The sequence below is a fragment of the Crocodylus siamensis genome, chromosome 1 (genome assembly GCF_052110815.1).
Source record: "Crocodylus siamensis isolate JL-2025a chromosome 1, ASM5211081v1, whole genome shotgun sequence".
Classification (NCBI taxonomy): Eukaryota; Metazoa; Chordata; order Crocodylia; family Crocodylidae; genus Crocodylus; species Crocodylus siamensis.
In genome coordinates this window covers 271713010-271736328 of record NC_143395.1, presented here as the reverse complement: position 1 = coordinate 271736328, position 23319 = coordinate 271713010, and the positions used below count along the sequence as shown (strand labels likewise).

The window sequence follows — 23319 nt, the reverse complement described above, 5'->3', positions numbered from 1 at the left end:
TTAACGAGTAGCTGCAGGAGGAAAGAGCTTGTGGTGAATTTAAAGCCACACAAAAAGTAAAAATAGAAAATAATCAAGTAGTCTGTTGAAAAGTTTGAAGCTTGAACTGCTTGTTGCTATGGCTACAGTGTTCCTTTTGCAGTACTGGCATTTTTGGTGCAGTATCCAGGAGAAAGATGAAATTTTACTGCCAGCCATATTCTGAAATGTGGGATCCCAATTTCTCAACTGGGGTGACACAGCGGCTCTCACAACTGTTTTGCTTTGCTGTTATGATGGAAGCATTTGTGCATGTTGCACCACAGTCCCTGTTTTCTCCACAGGCCTGAGAAAGCAAGAAAAAAAATAAAACTGAACATTTCTTCTTTTAGAGCCAGTAGGGAGAACAGAGGGAGAAAGTTAAAAACAATCCATAGCCCTCCTGTACTGTGTTATGTTTAAAGAGGGGTTCGGGTGAACCTTTATCTTTGCAGTGGGTTCTTCAGTGTGGTATCACATGAAGCTTTTAAAGCATAAATATGGAGTTATTTACTGTATGCTCTTTATCCCATCTCAATTAATTCCATTCTGTTGGATAATTCTGTGTGTATGTGTGTGTTTATTTGGATGTTCATGTTTAAATCTTGGTCATTTCTACTGATTTCAACGCTGGGGGTGGTAAGAGAGTGAGGGACAAGAAACAGAGCTATGCAGCTGTTACCATTTGATTCAGATGCCGTCAGTGAAAGTTTGCTTTTGAGCCTTTTGTTTGTTTTTAATTCCAATTATTAAATACAAAAAGAACAGTCAAGTAATGAAAACACAATCCCTTATTCTATATTTTCTGAAAAATTTAAGCATTCAGAGCTTTGTTTTTCAGAGCTAAAGGATCTGTCCTCTGTGTCAATTGCTACTTCACTGCAAGAGCCAGTGAGACAATGGATGTTTAGCAGGAGGTTGTATAGCTCTGCTACAATACTAAGGCATGTCAGGATAAACTGAGAATGTTCAGTACCTTTTCCTTTTTGAGATGTTAGGACTTATCTTTGTTTGTGCACACTCTTTATTTTTATCTCCTGTTAATATCACATTAACATGGTGCCACCATGCTCTAATTGAACTATTGTTATTTTTATTTCCTTTCTCCATAATGACATTGTGCTGTAATTTTTGTTGTTTTTAACTAGAGAGGTTTTTCCTGTGGCACATGTTTATATCTGTATTTCTCTCTTAGATTGTTGTACTGGCAGATGATTTTCAAGGGTTGTCCTTTGGAACACTTCTGTATCCTATTTGGAATATCCTCTGGTTCTTTTGTTCTACCAGCAGGCTACAATTGAATAATCTATTAATTGGTATGGCACAAAATATTACATTTCTTTGATTAAATCACAAAGGACAAACCTTTGCAGATTTGCCTCGTTGTAGTCAGTTTTAATAAAATTCGACAGTTATGCATCATGTCACTGCTCTTCATTCTCCCTCAGGCCTAAAGTTCATCAGTACAGTGTGTATTTTGACATAGATTTTATCATTTGATACCAAAGAGCATCTACATTTCTTCTTGACAAAACAATTTGTTCCTTGCCCCTAGAAAGCTTACTTCATTTTTGGTTTGTTTATTACTTCATGGTTATTCTCTTATTTTGATAGATGGCAATGGTTTGTATAGGAAAAGTTGTTCTTCTGATCTTCAGTATTAAGCCCATTAAGAGGCATATATATACATTAGTCAGTTGCCTGTCAAAAATGACAGGGGGGCAGGGCAGGGACAGAGGTCTTTGTCCACCCCCTGCCCCCGCACTTTGGGTCCAGGCCCGTTCCCTTCCTCCCCCCTCCTTTGGCCTGGGCCCGTTCCCCACTCCCTTGGGTCTGGATCCATTCCCCCGCTTTGGGTCCAGGCCTGTTCCCCTCCTCCCCCCTTTGAGTATGGGCCTGTTCCCTGATCCCCTGCCACTTACAGTCCATGCCCATTTCCCCCCACCCCAGCGCTCCGGGTCTGGCCACCCCGCTTCTGCCTACCTCCCCTCCCTGCTCCACTCCCTGCCTCCTGGCTGTTGGCATGGCCAGGCAGTGGGGCACTGTCACCATGCCCCTCCTTCCCCTCCCCTCCCCTCCCCTCCTCTCCCTCTCCCTGCTGGCTTCTGTCGGGGCCCAGAGGTTGCGGGGTGGCGGCGACACACTCCCTGCCATCATGGCAGGCAGCATCCAGCCCTGTCCCCATTTCTCATCTGGTCGGGGGGGCAAATGGGCTTGCTCCCCCTGTCCTCATCCCAGCTGCTTCGGGGCAAGGCATGTTCTCTCCCCATCCTCTCCCCCCTTCCCCACTTTAGGGCTGTTGCTGGGGAGCAGCAGTAGCCTCTCTCCCTCCCTCCTCCTCCCTGCTGGCTTTTGTCGGGGCCCCACTTCTCCATGTCCCTCACATCTAGCCCTGCCCCTGCTTATCATCCAGTCTGGGGAGGGGCGGAACAAGCCCGCTCCTCCCTCCCTCCCTCCCTCCCTCCTGCTCTGGTGCCACCACTTGCAGGCACCAGAGTGGGGGTAGGAGGTGAGGCGAGCAGCACTGGCCTCTCCCTCTCCCCCGCTCTGTCACTTGTGCATCTGCCATCATGGCAGCGCTCCACTGCGCTGTCTCCTGTCCAAACACTCTTGGAGCACTCTGATTGGTTGTTTCAGTCAGCGAAACAGAGTGCATGTAATGCGTTATGGACGGATGGGTTAAGGCTTTTATATATATATAGAACTGTAAGTTTTTATGGTATCAAACTGAGCAAAATCGTACTGTCTCGGCTAGGAAGAATGCTCTCATTTTGCTTACTCATTGAAACAACATTTGTTGGACTGCTGAAGTACTAATGTGAGTCTCTGCTACCGTAAAGAGCAGACACTGAGCTCCTGGAGACATAATTCTGCTATATGATTAAATCCCCAAGTTTGTCTTAAGTATGTAAGCTTATGAATGCTACATAAATTCTAGCAGCATCTTTTTGACTGTGTAGGTTAAATGGCCAGCCTGTGGCATGAATGCCACTAGTGGCACAGGCAGCCTCTGATGTGGTACCTGGGAGATCAGGGAGGGGGCAAGCAGCACAGCAGCTCATAGGTCAGGAAGCAGAAGCAGAGCAGGAGATCAGGCAGAAAGCACAAGGCAGGAAGTAGAAACAGAGGAAATCAGGCATGAGTACTGAATAGGGAGCAGAAAGCAAAGCAGAAGATGAGGCAGAAGAAGGGGATCAGAGTAGCTAATCTGTGGCACGTCTGCCAAAAAGGTTGGACACCACTGGTGTACATAAAGTTCTACATAGAATGTGTTTTGATCAAATTATGTTTTCACGATTTCTTCAGGACTAAAGATAGAAAATCTTTTATACCTAAACTGCATGTTATGTAGTTAGATCTGTGGATTTTGAGAGGATATATGAAAAAAAGTCTTCTTTCTTTCAAACCGTCTTATTTTTCAAAGTTCTTGTCCCACCTGGCCTCTCAAGGCCACTCACTGCAAGCTTTCTGGGCCCTTTTTCTTACAGGCCAAACGTCCTGCATTCCCCCTTAGATACATAAGTATCTTAGGTTTTCATACTGCTCCCTACTAGTGTAGGATCCAAGCTATTTTCCACAAAAGTAATGGAGTTTCCGGTAGGTTCAGTGGAGTGCATGACTCGTGCAGAGTAATGTGTTTGTATCAAATATTTATATATCTGCTGATTTATTAAAGTCTACAGCTAGAGGAATTTCAGTGATATGTCAGTCTTTCCATAGAGGGACACATTTATTTAAGAGAGGTTTTGCAGTGTTCCCTAGAGATAGTCAGATTCTCTGGATACAGTCTCTCTCTCCAGGGATTTTAATCCATAGCCAGGAATCTTCACTCCATAATGCTTTGTTTCCAGGGTGGTAACTGCTAAGTCCTAGTCTGTGTGATCTGCACCATCTTAGAGTCCCAAAGTTAAATGATTTAGATTCTGAAGACTGGTAGCAGTGCTTGCATCTACACGGGACATTTGTTCTAATTAGCTATTCAGTAAACAACTTGCATCTACATGTATTCCCCTATTAGGGTGGAGTAAGCTAATTTATTATTATTTACAGCAGTGTGGGGCTAGCCGGGAGGCAGCCACCACACTGAAACACCCTTGTGCCCCAGCCAGCTGGGACAGTGTCTACACATGTGCTGATGCTGAGTTTTTTACTCCATAGCAGGATAGTACTTGTAAGTACTTGTAAATACAAATACTATCATGCTTGTAAATACAAGTACTATATTTATTTTACTGTTGCAGAGTAAAAAACTCCCTCAGCAGCACATATGTAGACATTGTCCCACCTGGCTGGGGCATAAGGGTGTTTCAGTGCAGTGGCTGCCTGCTGGCTAGCCCCACCTCGAAGCATCCTCGTGCCCCAGCCAGCCCCTCCACAGCATGTTGAGCCAGGGGGAGCAGACCTGAGTTGACAGGCTGACCCCCAGGGCTCCCTGCCAGCCGGGGTGCTCTGACCCATCTCAATGTGCTGCGCATGAATAAACTCTGGAGCTTTTTGCTCCAGAGTTTACTGCTCCCATGCACAAGTTCAAATGGCACACCCAGGAGCAATAAACTCCAAAGTTTTAAGCTCCAGAGTGTATTCACGTGCATTAATTGCATGTGTAGACATGCCCAGTGCAGCTTTCCCCGTTCTCCAAAGTAGACAAAGGAGCGTACTATTTTATCGAAGCATTCTGCAGTGTTTTACCCTAGTGTGTCAGTAAGGGCACTAAATAACAACATATCTCTTAGAAAGATCAACGTTTTGTAAATAAGAAAATGAACTGCATAGCATCTCCTTTTTTATTAGGGTTTCTACTATGTAGCCTTTAGTCGATTTTTTTTTGTAACAGAATACCTTTCACTTTTACGGTGAGATCTACACAAGTTTGAAACATTTATCTGTTAGGTTCAGACTGAGCGAACATAAATTGATGATGATGTGAGCCTAAAATGGCTAGGACAGTATGCTTGACAGAATCATTGACTCTGCTTTCCACTAGAGAGCACCCCTTTAAATATGTTCTGAGGTCTGACCACATACTTAAGTATATTAAATCTGCCCTCACAGACAGGGAAAGACCATTAACATGTTATATTTTTCCCTCCGGAGCTATTCAGGTTAATAAAGGTATGTGTGTTTTGGAGTGTCTTAGATGAGTGAAGCTATAAGAGATGACAGGTAATATGTCATGTTAGGAATATATCTCATAAGGCCTGGTGAGTGGCACAAAGTACTAAACCCTCAGGGATACTAAGGAGAATACTGTTTTAACCTACAACCTACACTATAAGTCTTGTTAAGAGCAGAACATTTCTCAGCATTGTTGTTATTAAACTTTATTCTTTCTTTGACGTAGCTAGTACCTGTTTTGAGACTCAAGTGAGTCAATTAAATGGCTGAACTCAGAGAAGCATTTTCCAGTCTGATTCATTTTACAATCTTTGCCTAAAGCTTCCCATCATGACTTCACCTGGCTGTACTGGTTGGAGCTCCTCCCTAAGGACAGCTTGTCTGTATTTTTCTGCCTGCACAGAGGTTCTGTCTCCTGGGAGATATTCTCCAGAGAGCCACTTCACTCAGGTTGTTTCTGAGTTATTTTTCTCTTTGAGTGGCCACTTTTACTCTGGGAAAAAAACTATGAACTTGTGTACACTTGTTTCTCCTGAGAGAGCTGGGACTCCCCCTTGAGAAACTGAATGTCTGTCCCTGGCTTTTGTTTATTGCCTTCTAGCAGAAAGTGTGCACTTAAGCTGCCTAGAAACTTCTAATTAGGTCTAACTGCTAGCTTATAATTAGTATAGTTTGGAATATTTTAAGGTTGTTTTAAAAATATCATCCCAAAAATGTTCCTAATGGCTTGATAGCTTTTCTGTGGCGCACAAAGAAAATAATTTCTTTCTTTAAGGTATATCACCATTGACTAGTTTCCTATTTCAGGAAGCTGGCAGCAATAATGAAATATAGTAGTTGAAGACAATGCTTTCACTTCTAATTATTTAAACTTGGCTTTAAATCAGTAATGAAATGCTTTGTAAAACAAATCTAACCCACCGTCTCCAGTACATACTCTTTTGCTCTTTGTTAAACTGGTTTACACATCAATTTTTTGGATTCAGTAATATGAGAGAACAGGCATATTTAAACATTAACTTAAGGTAAAAATCCCAATCTTGTCAGTTTAAAAAAAAGATGACCTAGTAGTCATCTTATAAAATTTTACATTTTTAGCTGTTCACATACATTGAAAACGGCATTTCTGGCAGACAAATAGTTTGCTTAACACAGGTGGACATCTAACAAACGGACAGAAAAATTGTTCTCCATTTTATTATAAAGAATATTCTATTGAGGGAGGTGTTTGCCTAATAAGGGTGATCTCTTCATCAGATATTGCTAAGTATTTACACTTTTCGGGCCCAATTCTGTGAGTTTAGTTAATGAGCATCATCAGCATACAATAAATCTTTTTGCCCACTCAAAGGGCACTGTAGTTCTACATAATCAGAATTATTACCTGGCATACTTCACTTTTATTTAATTTTTCTCTTTCCTAGTAGAATGAAGGGGGAAGATAAGGCTCTCCACATGCCGTACCAGTTCCTATCAAATGTATGGTAGCAGATCTTTGTTCTGTTCACAGCACTCCAGTGGTGTTTACATTGCGAATGGCGCACTTGTGAAGGAAGCTGCTATCATTTCCTCCTAGCCTTGTAAGCAAAGAAAGAATTAGGTTCAATTTGTCTCTGAAGCATACTCCTTTAATGTACATTCTTCCAGAGACTATAAAGCTTGACAGCGCTGTGTTTTGCCGTTTTTGACAAAACACCAATAGTTTTGTCTAATGTTTTTATTTTAGCTAAGTAAACTTTTATTGTAGCTGTTTATTTTTAGCTGAATACACTTCTCTATAACCAACCAGAAGCAAATTAGCTTCATAATTAAGAGCTGTTTTTATGTCTATTTCACCCTTTTTTTAAATGTTACTACATGTAGAAAATGTAAAATTGCAGGAAAAGAGGGCTGGAAAGAAACCTGAAGAAGTCATTTAGTCTGACCTACTCATAGTGGGATCATCCCTGTCTATACCATCCCAGACAAATATCTGTCTAAAGTACAGTGGACACAGAGAACAATTAATCATTAATCCTTTCTGTGTCAGGTTTTATTTTTAATTGGTGTTATATTTGAAGACTATTACTAAATGCCCCCCTGCACCCCCAAGCTTTCTTTCCTCTAGTTAAATAGTCTAGTATAAATAGTCCCATTTGTTCAAACTGTACCTCTCATGCCATGTTTTCTTGACCACTGATAATTTTTGTTGCTCTCCACTTCCCCTTTCCAATGTTGTGCACAGCACATGAAATACAACACAGTTCTCCAGGTGAGGCCTTACCAGTGCTGAGTAGAGTGGAAAAATCAAATACTTTGTCTGGTGCGTGATGCTGCTGCTAAGACATTTCAGTATACTAGAAGTTCTTTTGTAGCAACATCATTGTTTTGACTCATTCACTTTGTGATCAACTGTAATCCCCAGGTACTTTTCTTTAGTACTTGAGCTTAGCCAACCATACTCCATTTTGTACCTGTGCATTTGTTTGTTCCTTCCTGTTGCGTTTCATTTCACTTGCCTTCATTCAGTGTCCTCCTGTTCATTTTTTACCAAATGATCAAAGCCACTTTGAATCCAAACCCTGCCCTTTAAAGCAGGGGTGGGTAAAATATAGCCTGCAGGCTGGATTCTAGGGGTATGCAAAACAGGCCATATTGGATTCAGATTTAGATTTGGCCCAAATTGATATGTTGATTCGGATCACTGTCCCGATTTGATTCGACCAAATCCAAATCTGAATATTTGATGCTGGTTTGGAGAATCAGCGATTTGGCCATAGACACAGCTTTAAATGTTTCTTCTACATACTTCAAGGTACCAGGCGTGGCTCATGAATACTGCGATGGTAGGGCAGATGGAGCGTCCCACAGGAACGCAGCGGGGCCTCGCACATGCTTGGCGATTGAACTAGGAAGTGCCTCCAGCACAGAAGTGGAAGCATGCCCACAGCTGTAAGACACGCTTTTACCCACCCTCTGATTCCAGACCTGGCAGCTGCTGGCCACATCCACAACTGTCCATATCTGGCCAGTAGCTGCTGAGTCAAGGCTCTGGGTGGTGGTAGGGAGGGCGGGGGAAGGCAGGGCATGCTACAGCTTCAAGTGGGTTGAGGCTTCCATGCTGGTCATAGCTTATAGTTGTAGCACACCCTGCCCCCCATCTTCCCTGCCATACCTAGGGCCCTGACCCAGCAGCTGCTGCCTGTGGACAGGCAAACTCTGGACTAAGGGGGAATACTAAAGCTGTGTTCAGCCTTCTGCACTCATCGCAGCTCCAGAAGAGAAGGATTGAGGGAAGGTGGGGGAGGGGAAGGGGGAGAGAAAGAGAGGTGTGGCCCTTTACAGGTCACCAAAACTTAGTAAATGGGCTCCCAGTCTAAATAATTGCCCACCTCTGCTTTAAAGTGTCTGCTGTATCCCATCTAGTTTGCTGTCATGCACAAATGTAATAAGTGTTCACTCAATTCCATCCTCCAACTCAATATTGAAAAGGCTGAATAATTTATTTGTATGTTTGTGTATTTATTAGAAATATGTGCCATCTCAAAAGAGTCTCAAGGTAGCTTAAAATAAAACCAGATAAACCTACAGACAAATAAAAAATATTAAAATAAAATTATGTGCAATAGAACAAACTCCCTAGAAAACAGAACAAGCTCAGCAATGGAATATTAAGGTCCTATAAAGGTTCTGGAAGATGCCCAGGTTCAGGCTGTGAGAATTCCCTCCGCAACAAGGGGGAGGGACTTCCAGGCTAGGGACAGACATTCAAAAAGCCTGAGCCTAAATTGATTCAATCTTTGCAACTTAATCTAACCTGGCTAGGCTAAACCAGTTTGTAACTGTCTGGGGCACTAGAGCAGCCCTCCCTTCCCTTCTACAGTACTAAGCTGAGGTGGGGTGTGGCCACGCCCAGGCAGGATGCTCTGATTAGGGAGGGGTCCCCCCCCCCCACTGTTGATAACAGATCATTGAGTTACACAGCAGGGAGTTACACATGGATTTGTTAGCATTTATCAGATCATCAAACAAAACAAGACAGCCTCTCTCATTAGTTTAAAGCTCTTCTTAAACAGCTTTTTCCAAGGAAGGAACAGAGGGACATTACCAGTTATCTGTTGATTAGCTCCAAAAAGCCCTAAGCTGACACTGTCCTGTCTGCTTTTGTCCTGTCTCCCACAGCATGGACATAGTTAGCATGTGCTATGCTAGCTAATGCAGAGAGGTGTCTGTATAAGGCAGGAGGAGGGGCAAATCCCTGCTTGAGCAGGGAGTGGTGAGGGGGAGCGTGGGGAGCAGAAGGAAGCCAAACAGATGTACCTACCTGCAGATTTTGCTGGAGCTCCAGCCAGGGAGAAGCAGGGTGGGACCAGCTCTGCTGGGCTGCAGCAGAAAGCAGAGCCCCACCCAGGGTTGCAGAGCAGCTGAGATGCTGGAGGACTCTGATTTAACTTAAACCAGGAAGGAGTCTTGGACTGATATTACATTCAACTTTGTCTCAAACTGGTTTCAGCCATTTTCAGACTGGTTTATGTGCACTGAACATCCATTCTGTTACAGGTTTAAATACGTTTCTGATCACTTAAACCAGTTTATGTGTAATGTCTGTCCCTAGCCCCACAATAGAGGAGTGATGACCAAGAATTATGACCTACATGTTTTCACCAAACAGACTTGGTGCACAACGGTATTTGCAAGGGGGGGGGGGATGGTTGGGGGGCATGGCTTTTGGCTGACATTAGAATTGCAATGTAATATAAGAGAAAAGGCAGTCCTAAGTATAGAGGGTTCAGACTGTTTTTTAGGTCTTATAGGTCAAAACCAGCACTTTGAATTATACCCGGAAAGATTTAAGAAGCCAAATGTATGCTCTGGAGCATTGGAGTAACGTGCTTCTGAAAACCCTGAAGGCAAGTCACTGCTGTCTTCAGCAGCTGCAGCTTTGAGACAGTTCTCAAGGGTGGCTGCACATAGAACAGATTTTCACATACATACCATAAGCATAAGCACGCCTCCTGCTGTGTAAACAGGGGTGGGCAAAACATAGCCCGCAGGCTGGATCCTGCCTGCGGCTACCTCCATAGCACTCTGCATGGGGCTGAGCCCCACCCACTCCTGTTGGGGCAACCCACACCATGCTCCCACCCACACCCAGCAGCCCGGGCCCCAGCCAGCATGCACAGCTTCTGGTGGGGCTGTTCCGGGCGTTGCTCTGCTCCCCTCACCTCAAGCAGGAGCTGCCTGGCTGAAGCTGCCCACCCGCCTGCCCAGAGTAGTACAGCAGGGACAGGAGCAGGAGGAGGAGCTGCCACTGGAGGTTATGGGAGCAGAGAGGCACCCAGTTGGCTGCAGGTGCACCAGGAACAGCTGGGAGCTGTTGACCGGGCCCAGGCCGGGAGCTTCAACTAGATGGCTCCTGCCTCAGCGCGTGGAGCTCTGACTTTAGCTCCTGGCTGCTTTCTACCCACTCTGCCAACCCAGCATGAGAAGCAGCCACCTTTGAGTGGGCAGAGTGGGTAGAAGGCAGCCAGGAGTTGGAGCCGGAGCTGCGCATGCTAGGGCGGGAGCTTCATGGCTGAAGTCCTCCCCCCACTCCCCTGCCCCAGCTGCCCACCAGCCTGGAGCAGCACAGCAGGGGCAGGAGCAGGAGAAGCTGCCATTGGAGGCAAAGCCCTGCCAGACCAGGCAGTGGCCAGCATGCACAACTTCCAATGGGGCTGTTCTTAGTGCAGCTGCAGCCAGCTGGGTGCTGCTCTGCCCCCCTCATCTCCAGCAGCAGCTCCTCCTCGCATTCCTGCCTCTGCTGCACTGCGCTGGGTAGGTGTGGGGGGAGACTTCTGCTGGACTGCTTCCTCTGCAGATGAGGGGAGCAGAGAAGCACCTAACCAGCTGCAGCTGCTCTAGGAACAGCCCTTCCAGAAAGCTTTATGCTGGCTGGGGCCAGGGCCTGTGCAGGGCATGGGTTGGAGCACAGCACGGGCTGCCCTGGGCAGTGCTCAGCCCCATGCAGAGTGCCACTGGGGGTGGGGGCAGCTGTAGACGGCACTGCCCAGGCAAGCTCTGTTGCATGTGCCCCCCCTGCCTCCTCTTCCCTCCCCTCACCCCCAGCTGGCTCCCAGGACCTAGCGCCTAGACAGTCCTCCTCCACACACCCCACACACACACCCATATCCCCCCAGGGAGCAGATTGCAGCTCAGCCCGGTCCCAGCCCTGAGCAGTCACTACCCCACAACCTGGCCCCATAATCCCAACCTCGCTTGCCCGTTCCACTCCCAAACACTGCTCCCTGCCCACCCAAAGCCCTATAGGGAATTGTGATGACTTATCGCTGGAGGTGGGGGGTGGGGGAGAGAGGGTACTGACCCAGCCTGCAACAGCTCATCAGAACTCCCTGTGTGGCCCTTGGGTCCAAGTAATTGCCCACCCCGGTGTAAACTAAATTGTCTAAAAAAGTAAGTTTTGTAAGTAACAAGGTTTGGTACATTCTAGGAGCAATATACTATATTTTTCTTGAATTCTGTTTAGTGGCTTTCAATTTAAACTACCCTTTTCCTGCAGTTTTTTTAAAGCAAACATAGCAGCACTTTCTAGGGAACAATTCAGAAAGCAGTGCTGTTCACCAAAGGAAAGTAAAACTCTTAGGTCTGTGGCTATTGATGCTTAAAAGTCTACAAGTGCAACAAGTACAGATCTAGCTGTACCATTTGAGACCTGATTGTTGGTGCTCAGGCTGAGTCTCATAAAGAGTATAAATGCAGTGGATTTTATAAGCTTTTCTACTTTTGATAACTTGGGATGCCATTAACAGCAAGGCAAAGATATCTCTTCACTGACAGTATGTGGATAAAATAGTTTCCTACTGAAGAATCCAGGAGGGGAATTTTTTTACATCACAGTTTATGGAAAGGTTTTTTTGGTTTGTTTGTTTGTTTTTTGCTTGGGGAGGGGTGGCTTATTCTACAAGCTGTTTGTATTTCCCAAATGGAGGAAGATGGCCAAGAAATCTGTGCATGTATAAATGTACTCTATGGTTTCATTAAGTTTTCCTGGCAAGTTTCACATCGCTTGAATGAAATGTGTCGCATGCCCTTATCTTCCTCAGCCAAGCTCTATTCCTTCCTTTAGATCCCAGAGTCCGGGCAAGAAAGAACAGGTTGTGTGGATGCTATAGCATGCCAACCCCTTTCCATGTAGAAAAAAGGCAGATGGCATATAGAGGACCCCTTCACACATGAAAAGACAGTCTGGGCCGTGAGGTCTATGTTCTGTCCTTCTAAGATTCGTTATAATATTATGTGATGTGTGAGTCCTCCCTAGTTTGCTGCTTTGTCATGACTTCTTGAACAAAATATAAAGCTCTCTTTCATGTTGGCAAATTTTCCCCATTACCAAATTTGCTCTCATTTTAAAGTACAGCATACAGAAGTTGTTTTAAATGAGAATCCTTAACTTTATTTATATTACTTTGCATTCAAAAAGGAAAAAACATGCCACTTCTTCCAGTAGTTACTGGACCATTTCCAATTCAAAAGAGGGGGCTTTTTCCTATACTAAAATTTGCATTTTCATTAGGGGGAGTTCACTTTGAGGCTGAAATTAATGCAGTACAGTCTCAGATTAATCCTCTACATAAATCTCTTTACAGTTAACTCCCTGAAAATGTTTTTAAAGGAGCTTTCAAATTAACCTCTGCATCATACATGAGAGAGCTGTTTTACATTGGTATTTATGCAAAGTAGCGATAATGTCTTTTTTTCAGTGGCATGCAACAAGCACTTAGCCTAGCCGTTGAGCTTTCTGAAATGTGCAGGAAACAAACAGCTACAATGAAAGCTCATGAATAAGCTATTTGTATTTCTAAAATGCATTTAAAAATCTTTCCCCTTCACCCTCTACTCTCCTATAAAAAAAAAAAAAAAATCCTGAAAAATGAAAGCTTTCTTTTTATGGAGGATTATAATTACATTGGAAAAACATGTCATGGTTCTAACAGTATTTGAAAGACTACAGAGGAGCAAAACATTCATCAGATATGTACTCTTTTTTTTTTGTATATTCAGGTGCTAGTATCTGATATCTGTGGCTCTGTGATTAGTTCTGAGGCAGCGATTGAGCGGCTGTGCGACAAACATTTTTAGTCATTAGTCTTTTGAGGAACTTAATGATGAATTTAGTCTTAAAGTGTTCACCTTCTTCCTCTGTCAGTATCTATACATACAATTGCATTTAATTACTGTTTAGAGCATAGAAAGCAGGAAGAGGTAAATTCCTGTGCAAAGAGGTAGCCCTATTTCAAATATTTTGTTCCCAGCAGAAATCTGTGCTGCACAGGAGACTTTGAAAAACCTAAATTTATTACACAAAGGTTCAAAATGTGTTCACCCAGGTTTAGCCGTTATGATGCTGATACACAAACTCAGAAATATTGTATATGTTGTATAGGTGAATAATTCCTGTTTTGTTTTGTTTTTTAAATCGTGTCTTTGGGTAGAGTTTTGCAAAGTCACGTTATTTAGTGACATAATGCCCCATATATTTGGATAGAAATGTGGGTGTTTGCATGCTTTGAAATTATTGCTTTTCTTTTCTTGACTGCTGAGTAAACCTAACCAGAAAACAATATTGGGGCGGGAGATTTCAGGTATTTTTCATTCTGGTTGGAACAAAAAGCCGAAAACATATAAATGAGGTTGGACTTTTTGTGGGGATATCTTTTAACAGACTAACTGCATGGCTGGAAGAGATTTAGACACACTTTTGTATGCTCTTTTTTCTGAATTGAACTTTTCAATGTTTGATTTTGGAAAACATCAAAATGCTTCCCTTGTAGCAACATTTCCGTTTTTGTGACAGGAAGTATGCTCCCTGGGAGTCACAGTTTCATCATGGTCTGCCAGGTGCATTACTGCTTTTAGAATGCCTAAAAGCTGATTCCCCAGCAAGCCAAGAGGTGGGAGCTGTGAAGCTGGGTAGCCTAATAAGGAAGAATAGCAGAAGGCAGATTGATCTGATTTCCATGCTAAAATCTGACAGGTTCAAAATGTTCTGAAGGAACATTTCAAGTATATTAAATAAAGCATTTTTCTGATGAAAAACCTCTACTGGAAATTGTTTGACCAGCTCTACTAAAGTAGGTTAAACAGTTGTCTTTCAAATTTTAATTTCAGTCTGCACTATTTATATATATCATTTTTAAGTAAATAGTGGAGGGACTTAGTCCGCTGAATGAAATAACGTCCTGATGAGACGTTTGAAAAATGCGTTACATCTCAGTCTCTTCCTTTTTCTCATGGACCATAAGGTTTACAGAAGATTCTGAAACAGAATTCAGTTGATCTTCTAATGCTTTATGCAGAATGACTATTTAAAACTCCACCTACTTTATTTTGTAGCCTTAACTTATGAAAGTGGCCCAATTTGGTATTGTTGACCCTGCATATGTAGGTTTAGGGTTGGCAAGCTAGCCAACTGACTGGTCAAATATTGTCAGTTGAACAGTAAATTGACTGAATTTTTTTTGACCAATCACAACAATTTTCCAAAAGTCTGCATTTTTATGTAGTTTTCTTGACATAAATATGTTTTTTATTGGGTTTTGACACATTTCTGAATTGAAATTTTGTGCTTTTTCTGCGTATTTATAGTTATTGGCAATTTTCTTTACAATTTTTGACCCATATTTGACTGGTCAATTGACCGAACTGTATTTGACTGGTCAAATACCCAACTCTATGTAGGTATGATATATAGACTGGAAATGGACATAGCAAATATAAATTTCATTTTAAATGTTTGTTGAAATTTATTAAACCCTAACATTCATGTAGGATGACCTAAATCTGAGTCATAATTGCTCTTCTACTGCTGATATCACTTTCTGTAAATATTGGATGAAACATCTTTAATTCTGACACATTTAAGTCATTTGAATAGCATCTAATTTTTCTACCCCTTTAATCTCACTGTATAGATTTTAAAAGTATCTTCCTTTATATCATAACTACTTTCAAAGCCCCGTTCAGAGCTGTTGAGGGATGAATAACACACGTGCCTTTTGATTTTCATCATTAGGACAAATTTAATAACAACAATAATGCTCCCAGCATCTAAAACATTTTACAAACAAATATTATTTTTTCCAATTTTAGAGCTGTTAAAGCTGAGTGCAACTTACTCAAGGTCACATAAAATATATTAAAACTTTTTTGAACATGGATATCGAAGGGACTAGGAAGACATATCAATAAACCTGTACAGTTTAACTGTATGGGTAATTTTTTTCTATACTTGGAAAAAGTGTTACAAATTCAAATCTCAGAATTTTGACAGTGATAGATGAAATGGTGAGAGTGGTAAATTAATTTTAAAAACCCAGCCAGATGCATTTTAGAATTTAATGCATTATCGATTAGTAAATCAATAGTTTCTCAGCTTTCTAGTCACTGTGGTGCTTTAAAATTCTGTAATACTAATCATAGGGTCTACCGCCTGCAGACATTAAAACCTGTAGTGGGCATCATGAGACCTATAATTTCAACAGGCTACATTTACAGCTTGGGAAATTCTGTAATAATGAGTCCAGAAATTAGACTCAACAAATATTTCACAGAATCTATAAGATTGGCAAAAAGCATATCTACAGACTGAGGTATACCAAAAAGTTTTAGTGGGCTATGTACTAGTTATTCTTACAGGGAACAGAGATACAAAATAGGGCTGAAAACTTTTGTCCAATGTATTTGGAGCTATTAGTTGGGGGCAACATGGGATTTAGAATTTTCAAAAGATGAAAAAAGACTGGTTGCTTTTAAGACTTTCACAGAGCTTGTACAATTGAAGAAACTCAAAATCCCACACTATGTTTTTTCATCTTAAAACTAAACATGCAAGATGTTAGGGGAGAGTGCTGGGGATGGAAATGAGAACAGTTTAAAATTAAATAAGTTTTTAAAATTAAACTTTTAAGTACCAAAGTAAATTTTGAAAATGGACTTAGGCTCCTAAACTGCTTTTCATCTTTACCTTTGGAACAACTATAGTACCTCCAAAATTTTATAGTATTTATGTGTCTGACTTTTCCCAGTGCTATGTGTATAACTAGACTTTTCTGGATCGAATAGCCAGCAAGATGTGAATGCTTTTATCTATAGCATATGAGTTATCTATAGCACATGAGTTTCAGTGTGGCCAAATTCCTATATCAAGATGCAAAGAATGCAGAACCCATATTTTACAGCAATGGAGCAGTCCTTTTTAGCATGCTACAAATTAGCCCCATATACTCCAAAAGTGCCAATTGGATCCCCTTTCTATGCTCAATCTGCTCTGCTTTCCACCCCCTGTACAATCTCCTCTGCTTTCAGTCTCCAGCTGTACTCCCTGCTTAATCTTCTGCTCTGCTTTCTGCTTCCTTCCCTATCCGTTGCTCTGCTATCTATCCCCCTCCCTGATTTGCCACATGGTATTTGTGCCACAGGTTGGCCACCACTGCTTTACAGAAACAAGAACTCTCTCCTGTAAAGAAGTTACTCTGCAAAAGGCTTCAGGAACAATGACAGATTGGCTAGATACAGACATTGAAAAAGCCCAAGGTGAAATTGTTTAAACCGACATGAGTTTCTGTAAGCACCCTAGTTTAGGTCAGTAGCAAACAGAACAGAAGTTTGCCGTTCAATGAGTGGGGCATGAGACTGCCTGCATTGGCCCAGGCCAGCAGGGTGGGAGTGCTCAAGCATGCCTCCCATCGTGACCCGTGGCCTCCCCGGTCTGCCAGGGATTGCCCAGCACTGCTGAATCAGTGACAGGCATTTCCAGGCTGATCTGCTCCCTGAAACTGCATCTGCTCATGTGAGAGGCGTGGGGGTCTCTCAGTGGGTGTGCAGGACCCCACCAGGAAACCTCCTGAGATCAAGCGCAATGACAGGGAGCAGTCTGGCCTGGAGATGCCTGTCAAGCTAATGGGGAAAGGGGGCAAAATGGGGATCAGTCATAGCAACATGGCACACACACAGTCCCACAGGCGCTGCCTGCACAGAGATGGGGAAGGGGGACACGCACTTTATTCTTGCTTTGAAACAGAGGCATCACCTTTGCCAGCAGGGAAGCAAGGAGGGAGACAAGCAGCTGGTCTGCACGGGGGAGGCAGAGAGAAAGGGGAAAAAAATACTCCAAGCAGCAGCTCACATGAACTTGCCACCCTAGGCTCACACACATCTACACACACCCACCCGCAAACACCACACCCCAGCCCTGCCATCCCAGCCCCTCACACTGCAGTGTGGAGAAACATAGAGGCCAAGTGCAGCAAAAAGCCACCCTGGCTGAGCTGGGAAATGGCTGCAATGGGGACAGCAGAGCATAGCTCCCTGGTGCTGCAGAAACAGGGCAGGCAGAAATCATTACCATCATGAAGGCAGAAGGGGAAAAATTAAAGAGAATTCACAGGACATTTTGAAAAAAGGAGAAGCCCAGTAAGAGGGTGACAGCAGCATCTCCATCTTTCTGTGGCAGCTAGCATCTTTCACAGACCAAAAAGCTTTAGAGAAAAACAAAGAAGTGAGGGGGGAAGCAAAAAAAAAATAAAAAGAGGGAAGAGATTTAAAAAGATTATTTTTATTTCTCCCTCGCACACTATCCCTGTCTGTCCTCCTCTCTCCTGTGCTTCATCTTTCTCTCTGTCTTGCTCTCTTTCTCACACTCACACACACTCACACTCGCGCTCACACTCTCCCTCTCCCGTTCTCCTTGATCCCTCCCAATTCGAGTAGGCAGAAAATTAAAAACAACAATAACTAATTTTAACTTGGCTCGATCAATCAGCCTATAACACAGAGGGGGGGCAGTCCCTTCTTCCCCCCATCTCCAATCAGCAGTCAGCATGACAGGCATATCCATGCTGCACACCTCCCAGAGGGGAGCAGTGGGGCCTCAAAGGGAACTAGGATGACAGCAGACAGTGACCTACCTTGATTTGGGAGTGGACCTGGTACTGAAGTTCAGTTCTTTGGTCTGGCCTAGATAGACTAAGTCCAATACCATATCCATCCAAGTCTATCTTAGACCAGGATCTGCCATTTTTAAACAAGTCAATTTGCTTCAAACTGCTGTCCTGTTACAGGTGTAGACCAGTTTCCAACCACTGAAACTGGAAAAAATGCAATGTCTGTACCCAGCCATAATGAACAGAACATCAGTGCTACTCAGTGGACAAAAGGTCTACAATTACCCTTGGCTTTATAAACAGAGGAAATAAAAGTAGCAGTAGAAGGGTTTATACTACCTTGGAATTTGACAGTGGCATGAGTGCTGCCAGAGTACTCTCTCTAGTGCTGAAGTCTGCAACTCAAGAAAAAATATTGAAAAATTAGTCAATTTAGTTTGACAAAGAGAAAGTTATAGTAGCGGGGGCCAACTGTAAATTAGCCCTGCACCCTCCCATAGTGTCACTCCACTCCCCTTTCCCTGCCTGACTTGCTGTTCTGCTTTGTCCCCGGCTTATCTGCCATTTTGCTTTCTGCCCTCTCCTTAGTCTGCCATGTGCCATACATAGAAGCTGCCTGTGCCATTTGTGGCACTCATGCCACAGATTCAAGGAAGATTTAATCACAATATAAAAGTACCTGTTGGGGAACAAAAATTTGATAACAGAGGTCTATTCAATCTTGTAACTAAAAGTATAACAATATCCAATAGCTGATGCAAAACAAAGCAGGAATAGAAATAAAACACAAATTTGTAGCAGTGAAGGTAGTCAACCACATAACAACTTAACAGCCTAACAAAAGAATAAATGAAAACTCCATCAGTCTCTGTATTTTATGCCATGATTTCGAATATATCCCTCAGACAGAACAATCATTTTTAAGATTGATTTATGTTGAGCATAGCAAGCCCCTTTTACAGAAAAAAACTGTTTTACATGCATTCATACTATATATAGATCTTCACATCACAATATTAGGCCTAAATCCTGTAAGCACATGCTTAACTTCACACACTGATATAGTCTCATTGATTCCAGTGAGATTACTCATAAGCTTCAAGGTGTGTAGGTGAATACATGTAGCCTGAGTCTTTCATAGTTATGTAATGCTTAAAAATGCATTTTTGGCATTTTTGTTCTTTTAAGATTTATACATTATACAGCTTTTTATCTTTTTACTACTTCTGCACCAAAAGGTTACAATGAGTCACAAGATGCAAAATGGAGTGTTCCATGTCTTATCAGTACATTCTTTTAAAGTGCTGGAAATATATGTAACAATGACTCATTACAGAAGACTTCTATTTTATTAAAAATTATATTGTCTATGCAATAACTACATATAATTATTTCAAATGCATACACTTCTTATAATAATGCCTAGCCAGCTATCCAAGTAAAGGATTGGTCAAAAAAAGGCAGGATATAAAAAATATTTTTTTCAAAACTACATGTTTCTGTTTTGTAGAAAACATCTCCCTAGTAAAATGGAGCAATTGAATTTATGCAAATAAATCATGCATAGGCCCAGTGAACAGAGGCATTCTTAAAAGTATCAGTGTCAAGTCCAGATTGGCTTTGTGTTAATAGGATGATAAGCTGCAGTGAGAATGCACACGTGGCCCCTAAGAGGGAAACAAACTTATAACATGAATGGTGAAACACATGCATGTAAACACACGCACACACACACACACTCTGTTTTTTGTTACTGGGCATGATTATGTGGCTATTTAATACATACACGGATACCTAAATGTTCAGAAATGATATTTTTAAAAGCTGTCTTCACAAAAACTGATATAAAATTATTTTTAAATGGTTGGTGAATGACAGATACCATTGGGCAAAATGCTGAAATAAGAAAGCCCGTTGTTTATTTTTGAGCACCAAATATGTTAGTGATAATATAAGCACTGCGGGTTATCTCAAAATAAACTTCAAGAAGATAAGCATGCTATCAGATTCCCTAAGACTAGTGCAAAAAAAGTCTTATTATTTTTGCTGTACTAGGCCTGGTACAAGCTCACTGCAATGAACAGTCCTTCCCTCAAAGGTGTTTACAGTAATGTAAATATAGTTACACAGTAATATGGCTACAACACATGACCGAATTTGCAAAGAAATGTAGCTTTGGAATTGGGGGAAAAGAGAGTTAATTGCGGCAAGATTTTTTTTTTTTTTTTTTTACTCCGGTATTCTGAGGTGTAGAGGTTTTATGGGGCTGTGTAAAATTTTGATGAGCATTTCACTTCAAAGCTGTTTCAATGTGTTTTGAGCTCAAAACAAAAGGATTTGAAACAGCTTTGAAACAAAATGAGGGCACTTGAAATGTTTCCATAGCTTCAGAACATTTCAAGTTTTGAAGCAGCCCAGTGGTGGGAGGTGTGGGAGAGCCAGGACTGTGGCTTCACCTGCTTCTTGGCAGCAGCAGCCTTCTGTCACCCTGAGCACAAGATCCAGGGGCTCGCAACTCTAGGAGGAGTCTGGCACAGCCCCACAGCCTTCCCAGGGGTGCGGATCCCCAGATCTGCACGCAGGATGACAGGAGGCTGCCATTGCTGCCTGGAGCCAGTGGCAGCATCAGTCTTCCTGAGCACAGATCCAGGGGCCTACACCCTTGGGTGGAGTCCAGCACAACCCTCCCTAGGGCACAGGCCCCAGATCTGCGCATAGGACAACAGGAGGCTGCTGCTGCTGGCAAATGACACGAGTTTTGCATTTAGCAGTTTGAGGTGTAGTTTCCCAGAAACCCCTGCACCTATCTCCTTGAAACGTGGCAGGCTGCATGCGCTCAGAAGGGGCTGCAATCCCTGTAATTGTCATCCAAATTAGACAAGAAATGACAAAGTTATAGGCATTTTCATGATTCCCCATTATAGCCTATGGGCGAAACATTGAAACGTGCTGAAGCAGCAAAACAGTTTCGACAAAGTGAAATGGAACAGTGATTCGAAACAAACAACAAAACAAAACATGTCCCTTTGAAATGGCGAAACAGAAATCGAAACGAGATGGTGCTGTTCACACAGCCCTGTTTTATCCAGATCATGTAGGATATATTGACATGATATCCTTCCAGGAGTATACAAACCCAGTGTACCCTGCCCCAGCACACCCCTTTATAAGGGTTATACAAACCTGAAATAAGTCGGTGCAGCAAAGCAAAGGGCACACATTCCAAGGCTCTGTTGAAACCTCACTCTCCAGTCTCTTTGAGAGTAACTGTGGGGTATATAACCAGAGTGGTTTCACAGCCAGCTTTGGTGCAGGTGAGCAGAAAAGTGTTCAAGGGTATACTCAACCATGTGTGCCCCAGCAGGGACGGGAACAGAGTGTAGACAATCTCCCTGTGTTCCAGTCTTTCATTTTACTTACCCCTCAGAAGTAGAAATGGGGGAGGAGAGAATTTTAATTGTTGCAATATTGCTGTTTTTCAAATAACTTTTAGAACACTAGCTGATTTCATCTTTCCAGTTTACCCACAACTGTAAGATAAACTGCTAACTCCCTATAAGGTCTCGAACAAATCCCTCTTTCCTTTCCCTATCTAAGATGCCTGTAATCTCTAGTAAACAAAGCTTTAAAAAGGAACATATATTTAACATATGCCTTTAAAAAATAATAGAGGATCTATGAGCAATTAGTTATTTTACATTTTGTCTTGGTATATCTCAACACTTAGTCTTTAAGAAATTAAGTGAATATCCATTAGGGATAAGAAATAAACCTGTTTCTTCCTCATGTCCAGTTTCATCTTGTGTATGGGCAGTTGTCTGTTTCCTTGTTCAGCTGTAAATCTGATGCAGTTAAGATTTAGGATGCATGGAAGGTCTATATACACAGATCTTAAGCTATGTCTCTGTCGCAGAGCTCTCAGGTGCCCTGTGACTGAGAGCAGAAACAGCTTGGGGGAGACCCCTAGTGGCGGGAAGGGGGAAGCGCAGCTGCTAGTCACCAGGACTGCGCAGGTGCTGGTTGCTAGGGCAACCAGGGAAACCTCGAGCCAGGAAGGGGCGGAGCTTAGCCCTTCTTAAGCCCAGGCAGAAGGCCAGGGGGGCAGTTCCCCTCCAGCAGCCAAGGGAGGAGGAACTCGGCCTGGGCAAGGGGAGAGCTCTGATGATCGGAACATCCCCTGGTTCCTGCTGGGGGTTGATGCGCGCGCTCTCTCTCTCTCTCTCTCTCTCATAGAGAGAGATTCGTATTTTGACCAGAATGGTCTAGCTTTTATGTTGTAGCCCGGGGGCTTTGCATTTTCTGTTTTCTGTTTCACCGGAGGACCGGGTGAGGCTATAAGGAGTTGGAGGAGGCCTCATAGGAGCTCCACGATAGCGTGGGGTCTCATGGTGCCAGAGGGGGCGCAGCTTTATTTGGGGGCACATTGGCCTAGCCCAGAGCTAGAGGGGCAGTGAGGAGCCTGAGAGTGAGGAGGGGCAGTGAGGAGCCCCGAGTTAGGGGGCAGTGAGGAGCCTGAGAGTGAGGAGCCCCGAGTTAGGGGGCGACGAGGAGCCCCGAGAGTGAGGAGGGGTGGCGAGGAGCCCCGAGAGCAAATGAAGGGCCAAGACATAATAACATGGCCCAAGTTAGATCATACCAGCACCATCTGCGAGGCTTGGGCTGTGGTATAGGGGAGGAAAAGGAGCTGCAGACAGCACCCCCTGTCATCGGGGCACATAAAAATGGGCAGCCTCCCGCTGATTCCAATCATCTATTAATCACAAGTAAGATCAAGGCATGGCAGGAAAGTAAGCAGGCAGTTGGCCCATTGCAGGAGGGCGGAGCCACACGTCCAGAGGGGCTCAGAAAGTAGGACTCCTGCTACAGTCTCCTACTTCATTTATCTGTGTCTCCTACCTTCTAAGCATCTGCGATGTTGTAATACTTCTGCCTTGTACCATTCAGGGAGTGTGGTCAAATCCTAAATACATCAGATAAAAAAGTGTCAGATAGGTTTTAGAGCTCTGATTCCAAACTGTCCTCTATCATACTAAACTTTTCCCTTGCAGAGGACTTGTTTAAAAATTATCTAGGTTAATCTGATAAAGAGCCTTTTGTGTCTTATAGTTTATATATATATATATATATTATGCACCTCTTGTGAAAAAGGATAATTATTCGTAGCAGATATACAGTTCGTAAAGAGTACTCAAGTACTACAGTATAACCAGCTAAACTAAATTCCAAACCAGAAAGTTCACAGTTCTGTTACCACTTATGATAAAAG

The 23319-nt window shown here is 43.0% G+C and overlaps 1 protein-coding gene and 1 long non-coding RNA gene across 11 annotated transcripts in view; one reads left to right on the top strand and one right to left on the bottom strand.

Annotated features, from left to right (window-relative positions):
* Positions 1 to 23319, top strand: part of CNKSR2 (connector enhancer of kinase suppressor of Ras 2) — a 361202-nt gene that overhangs the window by 298104 nt on the left and 39779 nt on the right. The window lies entirely within an intron of this gene.
* Positions 6603 to 23012, bottom strand: LOC149874487 (uncharacterized). The gene is made up of 3 exons (XR_016444126.1): positions 22950 to 23012; positions 18393 to 18448; positions 6603 to 6710 (listed from the first exon to the last, which is right to left on the bottom strand). It is a non-coding gene; the product is annotated as an uncharacterized LOC149874487 (long non-coding RNA).